Here is a 15,225-nt window from a genome sequence, read left to right on the forward strand (position 1 = left end):
CAAACGATTCCCATGTTTGCCCACTTTGCAGATACCCTCACGAAAACGAGCACCACTTTCTTTTTAAGTGTCCAGTATACTCTGATATAAGAGAAACTTACCTAGGAAATGTCTTTGAAATCGGTCAACTAGAAAACTCGTCAATGCAGATACTACTAACACAAAACAAAAGTAGGTTGTGGGCACTCTCCCGGTATACATTTTATGCATTCAGGCATCGACAGCAACTGCTAGGCTAAAATGAATGTGTGTAAATGATTTTCGATCGCTATGTTCCAACCCTTAGCACTGTATTATGCACTTGTTCTTACTTGTTTGTGAGAGAGTATACATTGAATGGAAACTCTACTCCCCCCTTGTACAAACACAACAGTGTGGTTTACAATAAAAATTTCTGAGTTCTGAGTTCTGAGTTCTCTCTCTCTCTCTCTCACACACACACACACACAGACATACACACAATGTCAAACTTCAATTCCAGGCAACTTGTGTCGTTTGTGTAAGGCCGGATGCAAAAGTGACACAGAAGTGGATGCAAAGGCTAGAACAAACTGACAAAAATGACGGAGGTCTTCTACTATCTCCCACAGACGAATCACCTTCTCCCCGGGCAACAAAACATACGTATTATAACAAGGAGAAGAGAATTGCATCCACGAGCAGCTAATGAATCTGTCAACATTGTCATTGGCTGCTGGCAAAGTGACCTCCCGTCCTCATCTTCATCCGGGGACCCCACAGGCGGTGCGATGGTTTACGAATCCGTGTTGACAGTAAGTCAACGGTCGTTGACGAAGTGTTTGACCACAGCTTTACACTCCCGTTCAAATGGCCGGCCACACGCTTTGCGCTAAGTATAAGGTTTTCTTAACGACCATGTTTTGACCGTTTTATGGACGGTTATGAAGTCTAATGAAGTCTGCTGCGGGCATTCTAGTAGCTCCTATCACACATGGTCAGTTTACGGGGTTGACAATTATGCTTGAAGTTTTGCCTGGACGAGGACACATCAGTGCGCGTGGGTATTTGTGCAACTTTCAATAGTGTTTTATTCAATTGTCCATCTTTTTCTTCTTCTTCGGTGTTCCAGGATTTTTGGCCTCAGGTCAGAGTTGTCCATCAATACAATACAAAATAAACAACCTAGAATCACAAAGCTTATGGTGATGGTACAGGCAAATTATGATTTCGTGCGACAAGACGAAATTACTCTTTGGTGGTTGACAAACAAAGCGATAGCGTAAGACAAGTTTTGGTTGTATTGGCGACGTTACGTTCGACGTTTAGTTGTTCTTCAAGATTGTGTGTTGGTGTGAGTTTTTGCTTTCGTGCGCATACGCAAGGGGGATAATTCCGTTTAAGGTTTTATGCAGCGTGCCGCCGCTTCATTTGTTCCTCGCTGAAAAGCAGCCAACTTGTTGTATCACATGCCACGAATGGTCACTGCACTGCCGTGAGGGCATACCACTTCAACGACCAATTGAAAATGTCTCATCTGATATCTGGACATATCTTCACCCCCGGAGAGAAAGAAATTCAAGTTGATATGATTCAAATGTGGGAAAGCCTGCCAAACGGTTGTGTGACGTGTCTAGTGTGTTGGCGAAGTGTCTTGTGCTTGTCACTTCTCGCTTTCAGCCCTCACCGCTGACTAGCACCGTCTGTCCTTTTTAGGACAATGCGAAAAGAGAGCAGAATGCGTCAGTCTCTCCTGCCAGTACAATAACCTCTCTACAACAAGCCCTATGTAGTGCCTCCATCGCGGCGACAGGCGTAAACTGGGTACCGCAAGGCTACAAGGACTCGGAGGAGGTTGGCCCCTAGACGTGCGGCATGCGGGCCCACGGGTGTGTGGAAACGCCCAGGTGCCCACGAACCAACCTCCAGCTATGGGTCAAATAGCCGGGCAGGATAGGCTCGTCAACCCTGGCAGGCAGCTATCCTAAGAGAAGACCACTCTGAATTCAAAACGAGGGTAGAGGAGGCTCATCATCCATGGAAGGAAACTCGTCTAGGAGAAGGAAAACTCCGAAATGAAACCCACGCAGTCCCTCGAAGACGGAACGGCACTGGCCTTTTTTAGGCGGGGAGCAGACCGGGTGCCTACGCTACCCTCGACAAATGGTTGTGTCATCAACGAAATGTGGGAAAGCGGAAACCGTAAGCCTGATATTGATTGGGAGAAGTCGACTTCGCAAAGTCCACTTCACGAAGCTCGCCGCACGAAGCTCGCCGCACGAAGCTCGCCACACGAAGCTCGCCGCACGAAGCTCGCCGCACGAAGCTCGCAGCACGAAGCTCGCCGCACGAAGCTCGCAGCACGAAGCTCGCCGCACGAAGCTCGCAGCACGAAGCTCGCCGCACGAAGCTCGCAGCACGAAGCTCGTAGCACGAAGCTCGCCGCACGAAGCTCGCAGCACGAAGCTCGCAGCACGAAGCTCGCAGCACAAAGCTCGCAGCACGAAGCTCGCCGCACGAAGCTCGCAGCACGAAGCTCGCAGCACGAAGCTTTGGCACTGTTTTGTCGGTTAAAAAAACAGACCGCGAAGTTTTGCAAAGTCAAACTTGGCCTCAATCATAAGGAAGGCCGTAATGCACCACTAGCAAACCCTTTAAAGCGACCCACTGACGTGGTATTTTCACTCGTCTAGACTCTAGAATTGTTCGTCTCCAGGTAACAAACATATATAGATGGCGGAGATTTTGAACAAGACGGACAGGACAAAACTTACACGCCAGCATCTACAGTCCCAGAGATGCCAATTAGCCAATCAACGAACAGAGCGTATAATCACAACCAACCTCCAAAGCCATCAAACACCGAACATCACAGAGACATCATAAATCGAGGGTGGATAAGTAACTTCAAGATGTCAATCAAACGTCGCCGCACCGCAGAGATATCATACACGGTGCAGAGGATAAGTACGTTCAAGTGAAGTTCTCACGGGGTTTCGCTTCGACTCTTATGAGAAATTAAATTAGTGAGCAATCTTGACGCGAGTGAGATACACGTACGCTAAAGAAGACAGCCAGCGCATCTGCTGTGTGTCGTCCAGACGGTTGTTCGTCGATTCCTCCACTGAAGCTCTGTACAGTAGATTCCCACTCTTAACACCTCCCAAAACCCGAGGTCTTACAAAGGAGGCAGTCTTAAAATTGAAATAAATTATAGAGGTAATTAACATAAAAGCCTGAAAAGGCAAAGTCTTAAAAGAGGTCAAGTCTTCTAATCGGGCGCGGGGAGGAGAGGAGAGGATGGGTGGGTGGGTTCGTCCTCTGCTTGGCGTTCGTAAGCTAGACGATCAGTAAAATGCGGGTATAGACCACGGGTCCAAGGTTCCACTGCACAATTAACATCCGTGGGTTTCTGTGAGAAGTAAGGGAAATGTCGGTGTCCATGCCAAATCGTGATTGAGAGACGGAAGCTCGAACATACTCATTACTGATACTGGAGTGATAGTGACCACTGCGCTGGAGCATTGCGTCACTGATGAGTCACTAGGGATGCTGTAATGTGCTAAGTTACAAGCTGCTCCTACGTCACAATGTACGTCATGAGAGGTGTCGCTCATTTTTGAGTCAAATCTGATTGAAACAAAGATTTAGTTCCCATAATAGATACACACAAGAACATATTATGCTGTAAAGTGTTTTGAATAAAAACAATAGTAGTGTTCTCGGATTCCCGAGAAGAATCCGAGAATGGTACAGTTCATTCGCTAAGTTCCTTGCATCAAGTCGTAAGAGAAATGTCATGTTTAGGACCCAAAAGCAGTGGAGAGAGGCATATCACAATCAGTGAAGCGAACTCCTGGGACAAAGTAGTGCGCTGAGAATCCACTTTGCTCTCATTTATGCTGGGGTCTATCTAGTTACGGCACAAGGGCAGGAAACATCATAAAGACTATGGATTTGAACCAAACTATTCGAACTCTGAAATGAAAAACAAATATTAGCAATTTTAAAAAAACAATCGTAAGAAAAATGTTTAGCTTATTGATTGAGGCTCCCGGAGAGAGAGAGAGAGAGAGAGAGAGAGAGAGAGAGAGAGAGAGAGAGAGAGAGAGAGAGAGAGAGAGAGAGAGAGAGAGAGAGAGAGAGAGAGACAATGACAATGACAATTCTTTTCTTTTACGAGGGTAGTAGATTAAGCAGTGGTCTGCTTATTTACATCCAGCCCTCGCCCTGAAGAGGGACTAACTACAAAAATGAAATAAAAATACAAGATAAAGAGAGAGAGAGAGAGACCGGGACACACGCACACACACACACACATGTATCAGACCAAATACAATAGGACTACACCAGGGGAAGGTATAGTCTGTATCACCAGAGTACCACCAGCAACCTTTGTCTGAATCATCTTCGAATGACAACGTACATGTATACCTCAGAGCCAACAGGGACCTGTCCAACCCACGCTGCCCCTGCAGTCAGAAAGATCCTGCCCCTGCTGCTCTCCCCTTGTAATTTCAAACCAGAGACAGTTGCCTCCCTTTCCCTCCAAACGTACGGGCAGCTGTTGCCTCCCTTGGAAGCCAGTTCCAATAAGGGGGTGCCATTAGTCTTAATTAGCCAATCAGCTGCAGCTTAGGTAGGACTGGATTCGAGCGGCCAGGTTTGAACGTGTGGGGTAGCGAGTGTTGATGAGAGAAGCATAAAATCATCAGTAGCTCTGCCATGCTGGCAGCTTGGTTTTAGTGTCCTCTGGTGGACGGCAATTTTTTTCTAGCGGTATTAACTGACTGATCCACAGCTTGTCTGGAAATGTTGGTTGCCTGTACCGGTAGTCTTGAGGGACTGTGATTTACAAGCTAGCTGACGATATGGACTGAAAACTTGCACTGTAATTTACAAGCTAGCTGACGATATGGACTGAAAACTTGCACTGCAATTTACAAGCTAGCTGACGATATGGACTAAAAACTGGCACTGTAATTTACAAGCTAGCTGACGATATGGACTAAAAACTGGCACTGTAATTTACAAGCTAGCTGACGATATGGACTAAAAACTGGCACTGTAATTTACAAGCTAGCTGACGATATGGACTAAAAACTGGCACTGTAATTTACAAGCTAGCTGACAATTTCTTTTTCAGTACCAGTACTTATGGGGAAGACGGATCCACTGATAATTGGACTTGTTGTTCAATCCAAGATGCAACGTTCACATTGGATATGACATTTGAAACTAGACAGACGGAATTCTGAATAGATCTGAATCAAGACAAATTCCTTGTCTTCTTGTTTTGACATCCAAGAGAAAGTTGCATTTTTTACGGAATAAGTGCAATTGCGTAAAAAAAATGTTTGAAAATTTGTTTGTCTGTCCAAACCATATTTTTTCAAGTCCTACACCGACTGCTCGAAAAATTGCAGGAATACGTCACAGGGTTTTTACCTTTACTAAAAAAACAAATACAATACCTGTTCATATTGAGTAATAAAGTGCAGCAATTGCTTTAGTGTTCTCCCATGTCCATAACTGGCCGCCGCTGCGACTCATGGCGTTAAATATCAATTTCATCAATCAGCATTTACACAAATCAAAGCACAATCGAAGTTCATGTGATTTATGTGCGAAAAGTCAACACAACACCAGTCCATTCTGATAAACGCAGAACTAAGAAACTTTCAACTGTAAATCTAAACTTAAAAAGGTCCTCGTGTTACCCTTCAAATGAACAGATGAATTCTTCAACTCAAAGTCCTACACTGGGTTAAAAATACAGGGATATATACGCGATCTAACTGACAAACACAGTCCCACCAATTTTGAGGAATACAATTTAACAATTACTTCAGGCCCAACGCCGCGTTACGAAGAACGTAAGTCCTGGCGCTCACATATGTAACTTCAGCAGGACAGACGACGCGTGAAAGGAGAACAGGCCAAGTACTCGTCATAATCCCTATCGCAGCATCAATAATCTGCAGTGCGTCGTCTGTGCCGCTGACTCTGCGCAGGTATCTTCTTCTTCTTCTGCGTTCTTGGGCTGAAACTCCCACGTACACTCGTGTTTTTTTCGCGAGTGGAATTTTACGTGTATGACCGTTTTTTACCCCGCCATTTAGGCAGCCATACGCCGTTTTCGGAGGAAGCATGCTGGGTATTTTCGTGTTTCTATAACCCACCGAACTCTGACATGGATTACAGGATCTTTTTTGTGCGCACTTGGTCTTGTGCTTGCGTGTACACACGGGGGTGTTCGGACACCGAGGAGAGTCTGCACACAAAGTTGACTCTGAGAAATAAATCTCTCGCCGAACGTGGGGACGAACTCACGCTGACAACGGCCAACTGGATACAAATCCAACGCGCTACCGACTGAGCTACATCCCCGCCCCTGCGCAGGTATAATATCATATGCTCTTAATATTTACGAAAAGAAGCGCGCGATCGATTTCACATGTAGTGTGAACACACCACCTGTCCATTTTGGGCCACCGTCTTTGCTTACCGACTTCTATGGGCCAGCCACAGCGTCTAGTTCTTAGGATGTCCAAATTACCCCCCTTTACCCCCATTTGCCCAACGCCGCGTTACTAAGAACGTAATATTTACGAAAGGAAGCGCACGATCGATTTAACATGTATTCATGTGCGAACACACCACCTGTCCATTCTGAATTGCCGCAGAACATATCAACACACCGCAGAAAGAAGAAACCCAATAGAAAACCTGATGTGAACCCTTTATTAAACCATGTGTGAACACAACACCTGCCCACGTCGATTAATGCAGACCGTATTAATAAACACAATGGTAAGAAACTCTAATGATGTAAAAGCGGACAAACACTCAAGTCCTTAATGGCTAAAAACCGTAGGACTTTTAATATTAATTTTACAAACTCTAATCAGAGACATAGATAGAATTTCAATGTATGTCTCTGCTCTAATGAACAGAAACTGCAACGTTAAACTTGACAAGGACCTGATGTGAACCTGTCACGTGTTTAAAATTCGGAGTAGCTGGGGAAGTGCTTTTAAGTCTCAGATACGAACTGAAAGAAGATGTGATAAGGTCAAGTGTTGGGCTACTGTAATGACAGCTGAGATGATAAAAGCTCTCCAGTCCCCATATTCGTGATGTATTAATGTTGGGCGGGGACGTAGCTCAGTTGGTAGCGCGCTGGCTTTGTGGCCAGTTAGTCGCCATCAGCGTGTGTTCGATCCCCACGGAGTCAACTTTGTGCAGACTCTCTTCGGTGTCCGAACACCCCCGTGTGCACACATGCGCACGAAAAAGATCCCACGTTCACAGCGAAAGTCTCAGGGCTTGGAAAACACGAAGACACGCATGCATCATCTCTCGTCTCTGATTATCATGATCGTATTTCGATACTTTGACGAGACAAACCCAATGCTGGTGTGTCGAAGAAGACAGCCACAGAGGGCTTGTTCGAATCAAAGTATCACACCATATCTTCAGCGTATTACCAATACCTGTCCCAATATAGACCAGTTGGTCTAAGAGGACGTTAAACCCAAATAGTCAGTCGTATTAATGTTAGCGACCAGCGGTTCACTGTCAAGATCCCAGGAGATGCCAGGTATTGACGGTCACTTTCTCTAAAAAAAAAACAGCTTGGGAGGAAACTGATGATTGACCACTCTCGCCTAACCTTAGCCCCCCCCCCCCCCCCCTCATGATGGTGGGATAAGGTCAAAAGTTCCAGGCCACTATATTGTATAATGACCGCTGAGATAACAACAACCACTCCACTCTGTAACGCTGCGTCCCCAACTCTCTCGATATTTTGATGTCACTGACAACCCCCACCTGAAGATGTACTCTAGAGCTCCTCTTCAACAAGATCGGTATCAGATATCCCTCAGACACCTGACAGTTGGAGAGGACGCATAATAACCCTTATGAATCAGGTAGATGGAATAAGCGGGATGAAATCATATGAGCAACGTTTTCCCCAAGGCAGCTTATAGAGGGTGCTCAGTTCCTATCATGCTGTTTCTAAATATCTAAGCTTCAGGAACAAAATTGATTTCATCAAGAGAAAAAGTTGAAGCCCCCGAAGCTTAGACCATCAAATGATCATGGTTAATGCTACACGAAAGAATAACCCTCTTCCGAATTAAGCAGTTTCATTATCAATTCATTGTTCTCGCATAATGCACAAGACCGATGAACAGATCCCAGCCGCTTAAAATACAGGTAAAATTAAAAGTCCTTGCTATTAATACGATAAGCGCAAAGATTGGCGTTGAAATTACCTGTACCTGACCACAAATGAAAGTCAGAAACTTTAAACTTTTAAAATAATTTCAAGTGTACAACATCCTAGACTAATTGTTTTTAAAGCAACAGATCCGTTGATTCATCATCCCAAACACGCAAGGTCACCAAACAGTACATGAATTACACAGAGAGATCTTTATAGAATCTCAATTACCAGAAAAAGGATTCCTCTATTCATGTTTTCACATTTACAGAAAGAGAGATCTCTATAGAATTACTCGAAAAGGGATTACTCTATTCCTGTTTTCACATCAACTATCTGTAACCATTTTCGGGAAACCAGTGTCTTTAACACACGAGGTCACCCAAAGGTAACAAGCTTCAAACAGAAATATCCACCATAGACACAGAAAGAATCTTTCTATGTCTGTGGATCACCATAGACAAAGGTTTCATATAGCGATTATTTACATACATACATTTACATGTACACTGCGTGAAGGCAAAAATAACTGTGGTCGACTACACGGTATCATTTTATCGAGGATACTATTTAGATTACCAACTGCGCACGGAAAAGATCCTGTAATCCATGTCAGAGTTCGGTGGGTTATAGAAACACGAAAATACCCAGCATGCTTCCTCCGAAAGCGGCGTATGGCTGCCTAAATGGCGGGGTAAAAAACGGTCATTCACGTAAAATTCCACTCGTGCAAAAACACGAGTGTACGTGGGAGTTTCAGCCCACGAACGCAGAAGAAGAAAAGAAGAAGATGAGCGGCCAAATGGAAAAAAGGCGCTTAGTTAAGGAGTTGAATGCACAGGCAGTACTCCCGAGCAAATTTGGTATTATGCGAAAGATACATGCATACAGCCTCTAACCCAACCTTTCTAGGAACCCAAAAATAGCAGCAGCTGTACGCAAAGTAGCCCAGATATTTGGAAAAGTATACTGCAACATACATTGCAACATTATTTCATACACTCCATTCAACTAATACACGTGAAACCCGTTGCAAGAACGCCAATACTATGTCCCAGCGTACATCATTCCAAAAGGTAGAGGACCCCTAACGTGAGAGCCTGATGCGCTAGCGGTCCTCAAGACTCTTTCAAGGTCCTCCGAGATAGCAGGTAATGAGGGCCTAGTTCTTTGAAGAAAGCTGGGGAGTAAACTGACCACAACCTATGTCGTCATCCCTTATCGGTGTTTGCTCCAACTGCACAATCTGTTTGAGGCCAGGCGCTGTAGGGGTGGTATGCACGCTGGGTATAAACTGCTGGGTGTTTGCTACCCACATGACATCAAGGCATTCTTCTCAAGGTAGAAGTAAAAGTTGTGTGAGAGAAAGAAGCTTTGAAACTGATCGTTTCATCTACGAATAATTATGAGATAGCATGGTTCGTGTCCGTCTGTAGATGTTAGTTTCTTTGTTAGTCCTGTGTTGACAACTCTTCGACAAGCGCTTAGAACTGTACCAACGGAATACGCGCTATATAAGCTTCCTATTGATTGATTGATTGATGTCCATAACCGAATACAAGATGTCGAAACAACAATGTTTCACTTAGAAAAAACAAACAGGATTCGAAACATGAACGTACAGTACACATTTAAATAAAAAGAAAACACACACGAGTAACCAGGTTAGGTACGTTTATATCTATAATCCATATTTCGGCACGTTACTGCCTTCTTCGGGATGGTACACAGTTTGATCATATGACTAAGTTTGCACCGTGCATCAGAGTAAACACTGATTGCAATGTGTTGCATATTAACAAAAGAAAACAGGGTTAGCTCAGCTGCCATCATTCCCCAAACAACAGCATGGCCATCGGAGGAGAAGAACTTTCTCTTTTCGAGTTCACATGACATCTTTATCAACGGGTCTTGTGTTTACCGCTGATATCAATATCATAAGGATGTAGCATTCAGGCACTTGATCGGTCCTTCATTATCGTTTAATGCACAGAAACTGATAGATATAATCCCGTCAGTCAATAGCTGCAAACAAGGAAACAACCAAAGGCGGAAGAAAAAGAACCTTGATAACGATTAAGGTACTACAAAACTGCCAGGAAGGGTGAACATGACAACGGGTAATACAGGGAGCTGCATTTTTCGACTTTGGCATGAGGCTGAAAGATACAGAATTCCTTCCCGCCGTGTCATAGAGTTGTACATGTATTCAATCTTTTTTCGACTTTGGCATGAGGCTTAAAGATACAGAATTCCTTCCCGTCGTGTCATAGAGTTGTACATGTATTCAATCTTTTTTCGACTTTGGCTTGAGGCTTAAAGATACAGAATTCCTTCCCGTCGTGTCATAGAATTGTACATGATTGTATTCAATCTTTTTTCGACTTGGGCATGAGACTTAAAAATACAGAATTCCTTCCCGCCGTGTCATAGAGTTGTACATGTATTCAATCTTTTTTCGACTTTGGCTTGAGGCTTAACGATACAGAATTCCTTCCCGTCGTGTCATAGAGTTGTACATGTATTCAATCTTTTTTCGACTTTGGCTTGAGGCTTAAAGATACAGAATTCCTTCCCGCCGTGTCATAGAGTTTTACATGTATTCAATCTTTTTTCGACTTTGGCTTGAGGCTTAAAGATACAGAATTCCTTCCCGCCGTGTCATAGAGTTTTGCATGTATTCAATCTTTTTTCGACTTTGGCTTGAGGCTTAAGGTGTAAGGGTCACCCAGAATTTGGAAAAAAATCGTTTTTCAGATATACTAAATTATGATGTTGCCAAAAGCTAGAACAATATCTCTATTTTCATGTGCAGTTTACATTTTGTCTCTAGCATAAATAGTTTTCTTGCAATAAGTGGTCAAAGTAGGTTGGTGGGAATTAAAAATCCCTTTAATCAAGGCCTCTGTTAAATGAAATTATCGGTTCTGATGATGAATTTGATTCCAAAAACTGCTCAGAACAGTCAAACACAGATGATGAATCAGACAGTAGCTCAAGTGAAGATAGTTTTGATTCTAATCTCTTGATGACCCCCCCATAAAGGACATAAACTGATAGATGTTGAACTTTTTGCGGTTTTATGTGGTGAAAGTTCGCGCGAAATCACAGGCAGCTGCACTGTCTGAATGAAAAACTTTTTTAAATATTCACCTATTCCATTGAAACTTTGCACATCAAATGTTCACTTGACTGGCTATAGTTTGTTCTAGAATGAAGCTGATAATCAGAAAAATAGATTTTTTTTTATTGTGTGATATATCATAATAATATAGAATTATAGTATTCTTTTGCTAATGCTACTAAAAGCAACATTTCCAACAAAATAGAAAGCTTTTAGAACATACTGTAGGTAATGATGCTTTAAATATGAGTGCCAATTTATTTTTCAATTGGACACATAGTTTTTCCCCAAGAGATATTTCAAAAATGCTAAAATTAGCATTTTTGCAGGTTTATTTTGCCCATTATTTTACGAATTAAATAATTTTGTCAGTTGTTCTACTTAATGTAGGTATTCAAACTTGATGTTTTCTGAAAATATAATGATTTTTGAAGCAAACTACCAAACATCAAGCCAATTCATTGATTGCAAGTGACTGAATAAAAAAATTACAGTTTTGGTCCGACAATCTGGGTGACCCTTACGCCTTAAAGATACAGAATTCCTTCCCGCCGTGTCATAGAGTTTTGCATGTATTCAATCTTTTTTCGACTTTGGCTTGAGGCTTAAAGATACAGAATTCCTTCCCGTCGTGTCATAGAGTTGTACACGTATTCAATCTTTTTTCGACTTTGGCATGAGGCTGAAAGATACAGAATTCCTTCCCGCCGTGTCATAGAGTTGTACATGTATTCAATCTTTTTTCGACTTTGGCTTGAGGCTGAAAGATACAGAATTCCTTCCCATCGTGTCATAGAGTTGTACATGTATTCAATCTTTTTTCGACTTTGGCATGAGACTTAAAGATACAGAATTCCTTCCCGTCGTGTCATAGAATTGTACATGATTGTATTCAATCTTTTTTCGACTTGGGCATGAGACTTAAAGATACAGAATTCCTTCCCGCCGTGTCATAGAGTTGTACATGTATTCAATCTTTTTTCGACTTTGGCTTGAGGCTTAAAAATACAGAATTCCTTCCCGCCGTGTCATAGAGTTGTACATGTATTCAATCTTTTTTCGACTTTAGCATGAGGCTGAAAGATACAGAATTTCTTCCCGCCGTGTCATAGAGTTGTACATGTATTCAATCTTTTTTCGACTTTGGCTTGAGACTTAAAGATACAGAATTCCTTCCCGTCGTGTCATAGAATTGTACATGAATTCAATCTTTTTTCGACTTTGGCTTGAGGCTTAAAGATACAGAATTCCTTCCCGTCGTGTCAACCACAGATCTGCCCTGGCTTTTTCTTCAAGTAAGAACATCCTTCTGCTTAGACACATTCCAAAAATCAGCAGTTTAGCTAGTTCCTGGAAATAGTCGGAATTTTTACACACTCAATGTTGTAACTGACACCTACATCATTCAGTGAAATCAATTCATTTTTTAAAATTCGCACTCAGCACAGACGACAGCCAGGATGGTTAGTTATGCAAGTTTGTTTGTTTGTTTGCTTAACGCCCAGCCGACCACGAAGGGCCATATCAGGGCGGTGCTGCTTTGACATATAACGTGCGCCACACACAAGACAGAAGTCGCAGCACAGGCTTCATGTCTCACCCAGTCACATTATTTTGACACCGGACAAACCAGTAGTTATGCAAGTGGAAAAGTGTTCTTACAACACACGTAAAAAAGCCTGCATGGAAAGTTCGCGGTGGTGGTTAAAATGATTGTTCACAAGGAAGGGAAAGTATCTTTGGAAGGGAAAGTATTTTTAAAAATCGAATGATAGTACATGTAGCTGCAAATGGAACATATATTGAAGATATATATATATACGACACCGCAAACAATGAAAAAATATACACAAATGATTAGTCATTATCTTCAAGTCAATGCCGTACGGCGGATGAGGCTACCAAACAAAGCCAAGCAAAAATTCGTGCGATCTTAATTCCTAATTCATGTATCCCCTTTTTCCATCCTCACAGGTAAATGTTCTACCCGTTTAAAGGCTGACATAGTCCTATTTAATTAGTTTAATTACTTCCAGGGCTTTTCCCATCGTTGCGGGGATGTATAAATTAAGCTTCCTGCAAAGTTTTAGGTTTGAAGTCCTTACCAATTTCGAGAAATAATTAATTCTTTATTGCATTGTTTAGCAACAGTTCTCCAGGACTTGGGCTATTTTTAACCAAACCAAAGATGACGTTTGAGACTGTTCTGTTTACATTCGACACTATCAACACCACTTTGCAATACTGAAATACATTTTTCTGTGTTCGAAAGCTACAGCCAATCGTTATTATATCCCCTGAGGTACAGTTTTATATTAAACATTATTGGCACATGTAAACAATATGAATTAATTAATGAACGCTACGAATATGGCAGCCTTTAAGATCAACAATTACACCAACATATGTAGTTTCTGTTAACGCCTGTGGACAGCTTGTTCATATCCCTCTTACACAATTGTAGCACCAGACAGTCGCCTTAACTGGCGCGACTTATCCATCATGCGCGTCAACGGACGTCTGAAACAATTGTACATGTCATTGTCGGGTTTAACTGCTGCAATAAATTTTGTCCGGTATTCTGTTTTGGACGTGGTTACAGCCGTAACTGTCTTAGCGGTTACACATAAAGGGCATCGTGAGTTAATTACTGACAGTGACACGCGTGTGTTTCGTATGTAGATACATTGTACGACGAAAGAGTACGTAACACTAAGAGGGAATGGGACAGGATCTTCTCCGTCATCTGATTGCTTCTCCCGCGAGTGTATTTACTAATGGTTACTGATACGTCAACTTTATGCTGCTTGTGTCCATTTTTTCTAAATACTCTCTCTCTCTCTCTCTCTCCCCCTCTCTCTCTCTCTCTTCCCCCCCCCCTCTCTCTCTCTCTCTCTCTCTCTCTCTCTCTCTCTCTCTCTCTCTCTCTCTCTCTCTCTCTCTCTCTCTCTCTCTCCATTTTTTCTAGTTATTGAGTTATCCCTCAATGGGCGAGGGCCGGATGAAACAAAAGCATGTTTGCATTGCTTTTCCTGTCACTCTCGAAAAATAAATTTCAATATATTTCAATTCTCCTCCCCCTTCCCTCCTCTTTCTCTCTCTCTGTCTCTGTCTCTCTCTCCGTCCGATACACACTCCCAGCCTCCTCTCCCACTCCCCCCTCTCTATCTCTATCTCTCGATCTCTCTCTCTCTCTCTCTCTCTCTCTCTCTCTCTCTCTCTCTCTCTCTCTCTCTCTCTCCGTCCTAAACACACTCCCAGCCTCCGCGTCCCACCTACATCCACCCTCCATCTAATTAAAACTGACTGATACGATAGTGACAGAAAGTTGTGCGACAGCTCGTCCATCGTGCACCCTTGCTCACTTTCACACGGAGTGTAAAGACCTTATCGAGACCGACGGAAAGAGACAAATGAGCGACAGGGAGGCCTCGAGGCCACCAAAGACAGAGTTAGGCCTCCAGGGAGATTCGAACCCTCTTGGCTTATCTCTCTCCTCCAGATGGCACCAAACGGACCGCTGGGACCCCGCTGATGATAGATGGAGGGGGTCGCTACTTTTGGGCGTTGTTCTTTTAAACAAAGAAATCAAGAACAAAGACAAACAAAAACGCAAACAAACACAACATAACAATCACCAACTGAGTTCTACTATTTCGTATGGTAGGAATAGACGAACCAGCCTTCTGGAAGCTCATGGCAAAAGTGCAGAAAGTATACACTGTTACATCAAATACAGATTAACTTTGCGTATCTTAAACATAGATATCTTTCTTTATTTTGTGTTTAACGTCGTTTTCAACCGTTCAAGGTTATATCGCGACGGGGAAAGGGGGGGGGGGGATGGGATAGAGCCACTTGTTAATTGTTTCTTGTTCACAAAAGCACTAATCAAAAAATTGCTCCAGGGGCT

This window comes from Littorina saxatilis, linkage group LG15 (assembly GCF_037325665.1).
Source record: "Littorina saxatilis isolate snail1 linkage group LG15, US_GU_Lsax_2.0, whole genome shotgun sequence".
Classification (NCBI taxonomy): domain Eukaryota; kingdom Metazoa; phylum Mollusca; class Gastropoda; order Littorinimorpha; family Littorinidae; genus Littorina; species Littorina saxatilis.